The 14,622-nt window shown below is 44.3% G+C and overlaps 1 protein-coding gene across 1 annotated transcript in view; it reads left to right on the forward strand.

The window, feature by feature from the left end:
• The first annotated feature begins 2,741 nt into the window (after positions 1-2,741).
• Positions 2,742-14,622, forward strand: part of LOC129708769 (E3 ubiquitin-protein ligase RNF144B-like) — a 76,690-nt gene continuing 64,809 nt past the window's right edge. The window contains exon 1 of the mRNA XM_055654727.1: positions 2,742-2,914. The gene's annotated coding sequence lies outside the window, so the exon portion shown is untranslated. The remainder of the gene's footprint in view (positions 2,915-14,622) is intronic.

Raw genomic sequence — 14,622 nt, forward strand, 5'->3', positions numbered from 1 at the left:
ATTGAATTGAATTGAATTTGAATTGAATTTCCTTTATTGTCATTCAGACCTAACGGTCTGAACGAAATTTCGTGCCTGCAGTCATACATACAATGATACAATAATAAACAACAATAAACACAAATTAACATCCACCACAGTGAGTCCTCCAAACACCTCCTCACTGTGGTGGAGGCAAAAATCTTAGGGCTGCAGTCTCTTCCCTCTTCTCCCTCTGCGCTGAGGCAATTCCCCACCGGGCGATGGTACAAACAGTCCCGCAGCTCACCGAACCCCGCGAACGGGCCGGTTCAAACACTGCGGCCCGGGGTGGTCGAAGCCGCCGCACCTCCAGTCCAGCACACGCAGCCGCCGGCCCGCGGCTGCGTGTTTGATCCTTACTACGGGTGCTGTCTTGGTTTAGAGATAAGACATGCCCCTGTCCCACTTAGGAAACCTGAACGGAAACCTCTGGAGACTTTGCGCCCCACCCAAGGTTTCCATGCGGTTCCCGGAGGTTTTTGTCAGTCTTCCTACCTGCAACCTCCGGCAACCACCTGCAACCTCCGGGAACCGCACGGAAACCTTGGGTGGGGCACAAAGTCTCCAGAGATTTCCGTTCAGGTTTCCTATGTGGGACAGGGGCATTAGTCTGTATGGAGTTTGTGCATTCTCCCCATTACCTGCATAGGTTTTCTCCGGGAGCTCCGATTTCCTCTCACACTCAAAAGACATACAGGCTTGTAGGTTAATTGGCTTGGTATAATTGTAAATTGTGCCTAGTGTGTGTAGAATAGTGCTAGTGTGCGGGGATCGCTGGTCGGCGCGGACTCGTGCGCCAAAGGGCCTGTTTCCGCCCTGTGTTTCTAAATTAAACTAAACTATTTATGGATGGTATATCTGATCTGTTTGGATAGCACGCAAAACCAGGTTTTCACAATACCTCGGTCGGCACACATGATAATAACCTAAATCTAAATTTAAACCTAGAAACACAGTAAAATCCGACCATGATTCCACCTGAGAATTTCACAACAAGGATAGGTGTTCAACCCGCAACCAAATGGTTAAATTATGCTAGAGAGAGACAGATGAACGGGCAGCAGTGTGCCGCTGCAGGGACCCTGGATTGATCCTGACTACAGTTTGCATATTTTCCCAGTGACCACGTGGGCTTTCTCTGAGTGCTTCGGTTTTCTCCCAAATTTCAAAGCCATGCAGATTTGTGGGATGATTTGCTTACGTAAAAATGTGTGTAGGATAGAACTAGTGTACAGGTGATTGCTGGTCAGAGTGGACTTGGTGGGTCGTAGCGCCTATTTCCACACTGTATCTTTAAACGCGTTCGCTCGTGTGTCAGTCGACATTCTGCCATCGCTTCGCCACAGCCGGTGCCACATCCATGCCTCTGCAGAGATCGTCCACAGTGCATGCCTCTCCGCCGTAAGTCAGTAGGCGGGCCATTGTCTGTACCTCTCCACAGTTGCACTTGTCAGAGTGCGAGAAGCCCCACTGCTTCAGGTTGAGTCCGCAACGTCCCCACTCCAGTGCAGAGGCGCTAATCTGAGATGACCGACAAAAAGTGTGCACAATTAGCTCGAATACCCTCTGTTCCAGAATGGAGAGTAATTTATGTTATGAAAACCAGAAAATTCTTCAAACGCTAAGCGTCAGAGGCAATGTCTGCGAAACTGACGTGGTTTAATTCAGGTTATTCTTGTCATACGTACCAAAGTACAGTGAAAAGTAGTTTAACGTATGCGACCACCTGTGTTGGTAATTACACGTCAAGATAAAGAAACAGGTACAGAAATGCTTTTCTATTTTAGGCCAAAGAACCTTCATAAGAACTGTGAAAAGGAGAAAACAAGTTAGTTTTAGTTGAAACCGAAGATTGTCACAAAACGTTGGAGCATTATTGTCACGTGTACCAACGTACAGAGAAAAACAGTTGTTTTAAAAATTAGTTTTAAATTGAAGAGAGGCTGGGAAGTGATAGATAGGAGAAAGAAAATATCTCTGATAAGGGTGGGGCTACAGATAACCAGATGATACTCTCAGTCTGAAGAAGGGTTTCGGCCCGAAACGTTGCCTATTTCCTTCGCTCCATAGATGCTGCTGCACCCGCTGAGTTTCCCCAGCATTTTTGTGTACCCTCTATTTGTAAAGACTGTTTTAGTTTCTGTTCATGTTTCTTGAGTATGTGTGCATGTGTAAACACACACTGAACTTGTTTTCTTCTCCCGTTTTGTACTATGTTCACATATTCTGTTGTGCTGCAGCGAGCAAGAATTTCATTGTCCTATCTGGGACATGTGACAATAAAACACTCTTGACATGTTTACAAGACTATTCGTCGGAATTCTTTGCCTATATTTAAAACAAAATCCTTTCAGGAGTCGTTTTTACAATGCATTTTGTTCAAACTATCCATTAAACTATGTTATCAACGTTAATCGCGGAGGGTACCACTCGTTTCTCCTCGTCTTACGGGCAGAAGCTCAGGCCCAGACGAACCCTTTTTCAACATCTATGAAGAGAGGAAGTCCTGTGGCAGTTTCCTGCTAAATCGCCGCCCCCATGGGTGGAGGCAGGTTTGACGTGGAGTCTGACTGTCGGTTTCAAAAAGGGAACTGCCTCCTCACCTCGCCCTCCAAAATAGTCTTTCAGGAAGTTGCAATATATATATGTAATTCGCACTGCAGGGTTTACAACCTTCCAGGATCGACAGCGCTGTTTCTCCTTGCTTGTGGCGTTGTGGAGCTGCGGTGTGCAGTCCCAGGCTCAGCTGCAACTGCTGAAAAGCAGCATTGTGTGTGTGTGTTTGTTCCACCAGGACGCTGTTTGCTTCTCTCCTACCGGGACGCACATTAAAGTGACAAGCAAGCAGACTTCCCTGACAGTTCCTTGGGCTTGGATTTCTCCTTCTCCAGAGGTAATGTGTGCAAAATGAAACTTGATTTTTAAACTTGATCACTCGTTTTATTTTTAAGGTGAGGGAGGGGAAGGATTTAATAGGAATCTGGGGGGTAACTTTTTCCACACAAAGGCTGGTGGGCGTATGGAACGAGCTGCCGGGGGAAGGTGGTTAAGGCAGCTGCTTACTATCGTAGCGTTTAAGAAACATTTAGACAGGTACACATGGATAGGTACGTTTAGAGAGATGTGGGCCAAACGCAGGCAGAGGACTAGCAGATGGGACATGTTGGGTCGAAGGGCCTATTTCCACGCTATATGGCATTTATTGTGCCATGTTTAAAATATAAATATTAAGCATACAGGCCAGCATAAACCTCCCCATTACATTTATAGTCTTTCTGAGACATCTCGGACAGAGAATTTGCAGATAGGTATGTTGTAAGATATGTTGAATACTTTCATTTTGATATCATCCAAAACTGTCACGGTTGTAAACTGGAATTCTTCTTATGACGTTCAAATCTTTTGTTGACACGTAATCTTAGTTGGAACTAAAACAATGTTTGCAGCCATTCAACCTATGACTGACTTCGCCCAGATCAAGATTATTTGGTTGATCTGATAACTGTTTTAAAATATATATATATATATATATATATATTTAAAATTATGTCAATGACTAACCAAAATTGTTTCAAAGCCAAAAGTATTTTGCAGACAGGTTAACCCGTAATAGATCGTAAATTAACCTGCCAGTTATTTTTCATCCCCTTTACTGTGGACTTGAAGAGCGAAAGCACCGATTGTGCGTCCGGGTGTTTCAAGTTCATTGTAACTATTTTTGAACGCTCTGAGCTCGGATTTAAGATCAGAATATTGCAATTGCCCTTGTTGCTGCTGCTGCTAATGTTTTTATTGGTTAAGGGTCTTACTCCTTGCACGTGTATTGTGCAAGATTAATCGATCTCATGAGCCTCTAATTGGGCTTTTTTTTAAATTTAAGTGGTGCAAATTATTTTTTAATGGCGAGAATGCAGTTAACAAAAATACGTTCAAAGTACTCGGCTTACTCTCAACTGCCTGATTTTGTGAAATGCACTGGTTAGCACGCAACAAAAGCTTTTCACTGTACCTTGGTACACGTGACAATAAACTGAACTGAAATACGGGACGGATTATAACTTTTGCATTTGGTTTTTAAAGTTGGTTAAACACAGATATTGGCTGTTAGGCCAACCTCAACAGTAACGTATCAAACATCCACATGCCCTTGTATTACAGTTGGTTAATGGATCAGTTTCCATTGTTGTTAATTTGCTGTGTTGTTGGTGTCTGAGGTTATTACAAATCCTGTATAGGGAAAAAGGCATGTGATTTTTCCATGGCGTAAATTCCACACCGTAAATACGAAGATTGCAGGGAATTGTGGAGACAGCCCAGACATTCACGCAAACCAACCTCCCTTTAATTGACTCAGTTTATGCCTCGGCAAGGCCAGCAGCATAATCGAGGACGAGTCGCACCCTCGCCACTCTCTCTTCTCCCCTCTCCCATCAGGCGAAAGGTATAGAAGTGTGAAAACGCACACCTCCAGATTCGGGGACAGTTTCTTCCCAGCTGTTGTCAGGCAATTGAATCATCCTATCAACAACGAGAGAGTGGTCCTGAACTATTATCCAGCTCATTGGAGATCCTTGGACAATCTTTAATCAGACTTTACTGAACTTTATTTTGCACTAAATGTTATCCACGTTATTTCCCTTTATCATGTATCGGGTACACTGTGGATGGCTCAACTGTCATCATGTATTATAGACAATATGTGGAGGAGTAGGCCATTCGGCCCTTCCAGCCAGTACCGCCATTCAATGTGATCATGGCTGTCTTTCTGCTAACTGGTTAGCACGCAACAAAATCTTTTCACTGTACTTCGATACGTGTGACAATAAACTCAACTTAACTCGTACTTCAGTTGCACCAACAAAAAGCTAATATGATTTGCGAGAGGTGATATAACATTCAAACTTATATTCATTAAGAAAAATTCTTGGACCCCAAGTAGGACCCCAAGAAAGGGAGTTTGTGGAGTGCCTCTGTGATGGATTCTTAGAACAGGTTGTACTGGAGCCTACCAGGAAGAAGGCAATTCCGGGTTTGGTGTTGTGTAATGAACCGGATTTGGTAAGGGAACGAGGTTAAGGAGCCATTAGGCGGTAGTGACCATAATATGATTAATTTTAATCTACAATTTGAGAAGGGGAAGGGTAAATAGGAGGTATCCGCGTTCTATTGTGACAAACCATTACTACCACTTTGGGAGTTGCAGTGAAATGTGAAAAGGAGGAATGTGGTGGAGATGGTGCAACTCAGAGAGACAAAACAATCCATCATAGTAGACAGCCTTGCACCCCTATTTTTAAATAAGCAATAGCATGTGGACTGACTGCACTAAAGTTCCATTTATTATCTTTATGAGCTGTAGAGAGGGTTTCTGTCTCTGGTGAGGGGGTTTCTAGTTGTATCAATCAAGGCTATTAACCAGTAGAAACAAGGAACTGCAGATGCTGATCTACAAAAAAAGACACAAAGTGCTGGAGTAACTCAGTGGGTCGGGACCCTTCAGACTATCGATCTCTAGAGTTTTTGTTCTGAAGAATGGCGTGGCTCTGTATCCATATTGACCACCAAGTACACGTGTATGAATCCTATTTGGTCTGTAACATAGAAACATAGAAAATAGGTGCAGGAGTAGGCCCTTCGGCCCTTCGAGCCTGCACCGCCATTCAATACGATCATGGCTGATCATCCAACTCAGTATCCTGTACCTGCCTTCTCTCCATACCCCCTGATCCCTTTAGCCACAAGGGCCACATCTAACTCCCTCTTAAATATAGCCAATGAACTGGCCTCAACTATCTTCTGAGGCAGAGAATTTCAGAGATTCACCACTCTCTGTGTGAAAAATGTTTTTCTCATCTCAGTCCTAAAAGATTTCCCCCTTATACTTAAACTGTGACCCCTTGTTCTGGACTTCCCCAACCTTCTGTAACCTTCTATGCCTTAGCAATTCATGTGCTCGATGTGATGCGTCTTAAATTCCATGAGTACTTGATTCCAGTACCACTTAAGATGGTGTTCCAGATTCCAACTACCCAATGGGTGGAAAAACCATCTTTCTTGGCTGCCCTCTAAACACCTTGTACCAAGCTTAAAACCATGCCCTCTGATTATGTATATCTTTGCCTGGGGGAAACTTTCTCTCCATCTATCCTATCTGTGAGCACCATAATTTTGTGTACCTGGTACAGGACCCCTCTACTCACTCAAAGAAATATCAACCCCGAATTTCCAATTTGACAAAATGTCCCAAACCGGAAAGTCGCCTATCCGTTTCCTCCACAGATGCTGCCTGACATACTGACTTTCAGCACTATTTTTTTTTTTTGCTCAACACTCAAGCACCTGCCAGCCTCTGCTGTCTTTCCTTTCAATTGAATGCTCAATGCTCCTCGCCAGTGCTATTTTGTCCTTTCCGATGAGCGGAACTCGCTATCAAAACATGGAGGGGACGGGAGACACAATTTTTTGGCGGCCACGTGTGCATGCGCACTCTCACACACATGCGCGAGGCTTCAGAGGCTCAATCCAGCGCTAAAAACGGCGCTTTTAAAATTGGGATCACAAAAACTTGGGGGGGGGATGCCCCCCACCTCTCAAAACATGGGGGGGACGTGTCCCCTCTGCCTCTCTCGGGTTTTCCGCCCCTGCTTTCCGAGTGCTGTTTTCAGAGGAAAAACGATGCAGCGGGCACGGTTAATAAACGTATGTGGCTGGAAACCGAACAATGACGTTTAACTGTTTCGAGTTGCCACTTTGCTGTACGAAGCAGCACAGGAACGTCCTGTAGTGTAATAGCTTGGATAGCTCACAACCTAACGGTATGAACATTATAACATTGAATTCTCTAATTTTAGGTAACCAACCCCCTCACCCATTTCTCTCACTTCCTACCCTCTTTCCCCACCCATTGCCTCCCTCTGGCTTTACATTTCACTTCTCCTCTCTCCTATTTGTCACTCTTTTCATCTCTGTCCTTTGTCCACCGATCTGCCAATCGACCCACCCCTCACCTGTATCCATGCCCCAGAATCTGAAGAAGGGTCTCGACCCAAAACGTCACCCATTCCTTATATCCAGAGATGATGCCTGTCCCACTGAGTTACTCCAACATTTTGTGTTTATCTTTGGTTTAAACCAGCACCTGCAGTTCCTTCCTACACCTCCCCTCCCTTGCCAGGCCTTGCCCTTCCCCCACATTTTTCCAGCTTTCTCCCCCATTACAATCAGCCTGCCCATTATGTCTCTATGTAAGCATGGGCCACACAAGCAAATGAGGAACAATTAGGTGGCACAGTGGCGCAGTGGTAGAGTTGCTGCCTATCACACCAGAGACTCGGGTTCGATCCTGACTACGGGTGCTGTCCGTACGGAGTTTGTACATTCTCCCTGTGACCGTATGTTGCCCAAGGTGCTCCGGTTTCCACCCACACTCCAAACACATACAGGTTTGTAGGTTAATTGGCTTTGGTAAAAAATTGTATATTGTCCCGAGTGTGTAGGGTCTTCTTAGGCCTCCTTCGGTCATGGTTGACCATGTGTGTCTCCAGGGTGCTATTCCCTGTATGGAGGACGCCTGTGCGTGACTTTGTTTAATGTGGGAAGACGGGTGCATAGGCAGCCACCCCACAATCCTTGACAGTTCTGGGTCAGGATCCAGTGGCATGGAGTCCAAGACGACCGGAGACCCTTTTCTGCTGCAGCCTTCATCCGCCTTCCCAGCCGTTGTGACACTCCACTAAGGTCAGCCATCATCCTCCGCCTGTTCCACCGTTGAGGTCTTGGTTGGATTGCTCTTTATCAGAGACCTCCCCCTCGACCTTACCGCCATGGGTGACCCTACCAGGAGCATAGCTTCAGATGGCATCGCTCTCAGGATCTCAGGTCCACACAAGCTTCTCCACCACGACAAGGTGACAATCCACGGAGAAGAGTAGGATAGTGCTAGTGTATGGGGTGATCGCTGGTCGGTGTGGACTCGGGCCGAAGAGCCTGTTTCCGTGCTGTATCTCTAAAGTCTAAAATAAAGTAAAGGAAGAAGGGCATAACAGTTGTTACTGATAGATATCGATGGGAATGAAGGAAGAGATGAGTGAAGCAGCATGTGCCAACAGCATTGGAGGTAGTGATCTGTTCCCACTGTGGGTGAGTGATATATGGAATTTTCCTTCCTACTAATGCTAGTGCAATTAGATTTCCAATTCTTCCCTGTATCTCTATCCCTTTAACCTTTCAGGTTTTGAAAACCAAGTCGGATTCTTAATGGGATTTTTATTATGTTTGCCCGGAATGAATCTGATCGTGTTATGGTGGATGGTATGTGAGAAGTATTGCTATAAACCAGTTGAGAAAACTCATCGACATATTCTTATAACTGCTGATATATCAGGAAGCAATTTGAGGAACTGCTCACTTAAATGAGGGCATGTCAAAGGGTTGAATTCCTTTGTGTGCCCTGCAGAAAGAACTAAAATAAAATTAGATGTTTGAACTCTGAAAGGAAAGAGAACAAACAGGTTTGATTATTATTAAAGGTCCACACAAGCTTCTCCACCACGACAAGGTGACAATCCATGGAGAAGAGTAGGATAGTGCTAGTGTATGGGGTGATCGCTGGTCGGTGTGGACTCGGGCCGAAGAGCCTGTTTCCGCGCTGTATCTCTAAAGTCTAGATTATTATTACTACCTTGGAGCAGCTGTTTTTTCTTACTCAAGAAGAGGTGTGTCAGGTTTTACAAATCAACAACTGAGTTGCGATGTTGGGTAATTGTTATTGACACTGTCCACATCCACAGTGTAAAAGCAATGCTGTACTTGCTGAGTAGAAATTACACCTATGTTAACGCTGGAGGAACTCAGCGGGTGAGGCAGCATCTATGGAGAGAAGGAATAGGAAGAAGGGTCTTGTCCCGAAACGTCGCCTATTCCTTCTCCCCATAGATGTTGCCTCACCCGTTTAGTTTCTCCAGCATTTTTGTCTACCTTCGATTTTTTTTCCAGCATCTGCGGTTCTTTCTTAAACCTATGTTAAGGCTGTTTGGATCATGGAAATTCACCACAGAATCATGACTGACAAATTTGAGAGACAGAATATCAATTACTCTCATGAGATTTATGTGACAAGAAAAGTGATTAAGCACAATTTACTTTTATTTTTGCCACTCGCGTTTCAAAGATTCAATTCAATGATACTTTATTGTCACATAGGTCACTAGGTACCCCTGGCCACTCCTGCTTCTCTCCTCTGGCAAAATGTACAAAAGTGTGAAAACCCACACCTCCAGATTTGGGGACAGTTTCTTCCCAGCTGTTATCAGGCAACTGAATCATCCTACCACACCAGAGAGCAGTGCTGAACTACTATCTATCTACCTTGTTGGTGACCCTTGGACTATCATTGATCAGACTTTGCTGGCTTTACCTTGCACTAAACTTTATTCCCTTATCATGTATCTATACACTGTAAATGGCTTGATTGAAATCAGTACATGATTACTAATCATGGCAGGGTTACCTGTACGTGAGGACAGTGCTTGGTCTGCCCTTTATGACATGCATTGCAAGAAAATTGGTGTCAAAGGAGGTCCTTTTCCCAATAGACGTGCCACCTTTGTAATTGTCTACCATAATCCTGCATATTGTTCATATACCCACATATTTTATTGTCTTGTTTCACTCATTTACCTGGTTTCTTGACAAACAAAAGCTCCTTTTCAGAAGCTATTTGTGTAAAACCTTTTCACTCCAAAAAAAATAAATACTTGGCACTATTTTCCATATTTTTTTTTTGTTCCCAACTGTTGTGTATTTCCCAATTTTAAAATTTGGAAATTCCTAATTTGTCTACCTACTAATTACCATATTTTGTCTACCTCATAATTACCATATTTTGTCTACCTCCTAATTACCATATTTAAAAACCTTCCTTTGATTAAGACATTTGCATGGGTACATGGATAGGAAAGGTTTAGAGGATATGTGCCAAACGCAAGCAGGTGGGACTAGTGTAGATGGGGTATCTTGGTCAGCATGGGCAAGTTTTGCCCCACCTGGACTCGTACCTGTTTCTCCCCTCTGTCATCTGCAATCATCCTGAAAGAAGGGTCCCAACCCGAAATGTCACCTATCCATGTTCTCCAGGTATGCTGCTGACTTGCTGAGTTACTCCAGCACTTTGTGTCTTTTTTATGGTGCGTCTTAACATGGCATCTTATGTTTGTTACGGAGATAGAGTTTAGTTTAGAGATACAGCACGGAAACAGGCCCTTCAGCCCACCGGGTCCGCGCCGACCAGCGATCCCCGCACATTAACACTATCCTACACCCACGAGGGACAATTTTTACATTTACCAAGCCAATTAACTTACAAGTTACATTTACCAAGCCAAGTTAGTTTAGTTTATTGTCACGTGTACTGAGGTGCAGCAAAAAGCTTTATGTTGCTTGCTACCCAGCCAACGGAAAGACAATACATGATTACAATCGAGCCATCCACAGTGTACAAATACAGGTTAAGGGCAATAACCATATAACCATATAACAATTACAGCACGGAAACATGCCATCTCAGCCGTACAAGTCCGTGCCGAACAACTTTTTTCCCTTAGTCCCACCTGCCCGCACTCATACCATAACCCTCCATTCCCTTCTCATCCATATGCCTATCCAATTTATTTTTAAATGATACCAATGAACCTGCCGACACCACTTCCACTGGAAGCTCATTCCACACCGCCACCACTCTCTGAGTAAAGAAGTTCCCCCTCATGTTACAGATTAGGAGACCAAAACTGTACGCAATACTCCAGGTGTGGTCTCACCAAGACCCTGTACAACTACAGTAGAACCTCCCTGCTCCTATACTCAAATCATTTTGCTATGAATGCTAACATACCATTCGCCTTCTTCGCTGCCTGCTGCACCTGCATGCCTACTTTTAATGACTGGTGTACCATGACACCCAGGTCTCGTTGCATCTCCCCTTTTCCTAATCGGCCACCATTCAGATAATAGTCTACTTTCCTGTTTTTGCCACCAAAGTGGATAACCTCACATTTATCCACATTATACTGCATCTGCCATGCATTTGCTCACTCACCCAGCCTATCCAAGTCACCTTGCAGTCTCCTAGCATCCTCCTCACAGCTAACACTGCCCCCCAGCTTCGTGTCATCCGCAAACTTGGAGATGTTGCATTCAATTCCCTCGTCCAAATCATTAATATATATCGTAAATAGCTGGGGTCCCAGCACTGAGCCTTGCGGTACTCCACTAGTCACTTCCTGCCATTGTGAAAAGGACCCGTTTACTCCTACTCTTTGCCTACACTAGCACTATCCTACACAACATATAACATGTATATAACAATTACAGCACGGAAACAGGCCATCTCGGCCCTACAAGTCCGTGCCGAACAACTTTTTTTTCCCTTAGTCCCACCTGCCTGCACTCATACCATAACCCTCCATTCCCTTCTCATCCATATGCCTATCCAATTTATTTTTAAATTATACAAATGAACCTGCCTCCACCACTTCCACTGGAAGCTCATTCCACACCGCTACCACTCTCTGAGTAAAGAAGTTCCCCCTCATATTACCCCTAAACTTCTGTCCCTTAATTCTGAAGTCATGTCCTCTTGTTTGAATCTTCCCTATTCTCAAAGGGAAAAGCTTGTCCACATCAACTCTGTCTATCCCTCTCATCATTTTAAAGACCTCTATCAAGTCCCCCCTTAACCTTCTGCGCTCCAGAGAATAAAGACCTAACTTATTCAACCTTAATAACATTAAGTATATAACAAATAGCGAAGAAGTCCAGTAAGATCCAATTAAAGACAGTCCGAGGGTCTCCGATGAGGTTGATGGTAGCTTAGGAGTGTTGGCCATTTATTGATTAAATGTTTCAGTTGCCTGATATCAGCTGGGAAGAAACTGTCCCTGAATCTTGAGAAACTGTCCCTGAATCCGGGAGAAATTGTCCCTGAATCTGGACCCAAGAACAAATGGCAGAGCAAAGGGACAGATACAGAGTGCAGAATATAGTTCTTCGCATTAGTGCGCAACAGTTCCGGAGCAAAGTCCTTTGTCTGCAATGAGGCCGTGTAGAATCGGACTGCACCCTTGCTTATGGAATGCCTGTTCAGAAGCCTGATAATAACAAAGGGGAAGAAGCTGTTCATGAGTCAGCTGGTATGTGCTTACGTGCTTCTGTATCTCCTGCTTAACAGTAGAAGGGAGAATGAGGAATAACCAGTGTGACATGCATGCCAATGACCACTCCTGTATGTTGTAAAGTACTGTGGTTTCTTGTGCTCTTTCACTGTGTTCAAGATGCTAAAATTGGACAACTTTCTGTGCACAGATGCTTGTCCTAATGGCCTGAATCTCCATCCTGTGTTCAAAGTAAGAGCATTTTATGATGTGGCATTGCATATATAAAATACAGCTGTGTTTTGTCTCTCTAGTCACAGGAGATCACAAGATCTGCATGATCAGCACATGAAGTTTGTTTTGGAGATGTTTGAAGCTCCATGTTTCCTTCGCATTTAAAATGTGTATCAAAGGAAAGTAATCTTTTGCCAAATATAGTCAATTATAAATACAAATTAAACAGGGCTACTTAAACAATTTTCAGTACTTATGGGATGTAATTTATGCTCGGTGACTTTGTGAGCAATTTTGGGCACCACATCTGAGGGAGGATGTGCTGGCTCTGGAAAGGGTACAGATGAGGTTTACAAGAATTGTCCCAGAAATGAAGCGGTTAACATATGATGAGTGTTTGACGGCACTGGGCCTGTACTTGCTGGAGTTTAGAAGGATGAGGGGGGGGGGACCTCATTGAAACTTACCGAGTCGTGAAAGGCTTGGATAGAGTGACAATAGACAAGAGGTGCAGGAGCAGGCCATTTGGCTCTTCGAGCCAGCACAGCCTTTCAATGTGATCATGGCTGATCATCCCAAGTCAGTACCCCGTTTCTGCCTTCTCCCCATATCCCGTCACTCCGCTATTTTTAAGAGCCCTTCTAGTTCTCTCTTGAAAGCATCCAGAGAACCTGCCTCCACCGCCCTATGAGGCAGAGAATTCCACACTCACCACTCTCTGTGAGTAAAAGTGTTTCCTTGTCTCCGTTCTAAATGGCTTACTCCTTATTCTTAAACTGTGGCCCCTGGTTCTGGACTCCCTCAACATCGGGAACATGTTTCCTGCCTCTAGTGTGTCCAAGCCTTTAACAATCTTATATGTTTCAATGAGATACCCTCTCATCCTTCTAAACTCCAGAGTGTACAAGCCCAGCTGCTCCATTCTCTCAGCATATGACAGTCCCGCCATCCCAGGAATTAACCTTGTAAACCTACGCTGCACTCCCTCAATAGCAAGAATGTCCTTCCTCAAATTAGGGAACCAAAACTGCACACAATACTCCAGGTGTGGTCTCACTTGGGCTCTGTACAACTGCAGAAGGACCTCTTTGCTCCTATATTTGATTCTTCTTGTTGTAAAGGCCAACATGCCATTCGCTTTCTTCACTGCCTGCTGTACCTGCATGCTTACTTTAATAGACTGATGTACAAGGACCCCCAGATCCCGTTGTACTTCCCCTTTTCCCAACTTGACGCCATTTAGATAGTAAATGTGGAGTGGATGTGGAGAGGATGTTTCCACTTGTGGGAGAGTCTAGGACCAGAGGTCCTAGCCTTAGAATTAAAGGATGTTCCTTTAGGAAGAAGATGAGGAGACATTTCTTTAGTCCGAGGGTGTGAATCTATGGAATCCTTTGCCACAGAAGGCGGTGGAGGCCAAGTCAATGGATATTTTTAAGAGACGGAAATAGGTAAATTCTTGATTAGAATGGGTGTCGGGGTTATGGGGAGAAGGCAGGAGAATGGGGTTTGGAGGGAGAGATATATCAGCCATGATTGAATGGCGGAGTAAACTTGATGGGCCCAATGGCCTAATTCAACTGCTATCACCTATGACCTTATGTCAATAAATAAAGAGGTGGGCACCATGCTAACAGTGCAAGTTCAATGTTAGAAACTAAATGGTTTGGTGATATAAGCGTTTTTGTAATAAAGCCACATTAATAAAGGTTGCGCGTAGTTTTATTGGCTTACGACGGCATATATTAGTTTTCCTGGATGACCCTTCATCTCTGTGTTGTCAATGCGAATGGTCAAAACCAACATGCTTAAACTTGAAATATTAACAGCGGAATTGGACTATGCTGTTAATGCCTTCAAATGCCTTCAAATGTAGAACTGCAGATGCTAGTTTACACAAAAGGACACAAAGTGCTGGAGTCACTCAGTGGGTCAGGCAGCATCTCTGGGGAACACGGGTAGGTGATGTTTTGGTTGGGACCCTTCTTCAGACTGTCTTAAAGTCACCAGTTAGGCTCCTTACTGGAATATTGTTTCTAATTCTGGACAATCCATTTAAGGAGAAGTCGGAAGGTGGAGAGTCATGCTGGACGTTGCAGTGTGCAGGCTTTACGGACCTGTGAATTTGCATGTTCTAGGTTTGAAACAGAAATTTGTACACTACATCTCACACTCCCTTACTCCCCTAATTCTGCATCTGCTAACTTCATTTGTATCGTCT

Source organism: Leucoraja erinacea, chromosome 2 (genome assembly GCF_028641065.1).
Source record: "Leucoraja erinacea ecotype New England chromosome 2, Leri_hhj_1, whole genome shotgun sequence".
Lineage (NCBI taxonomy): Eukaryota > Metazoa > Chordata > Chondrichthyes > Rajiformes > Rajidae > Leucoraja > Leucoraja erinaceus.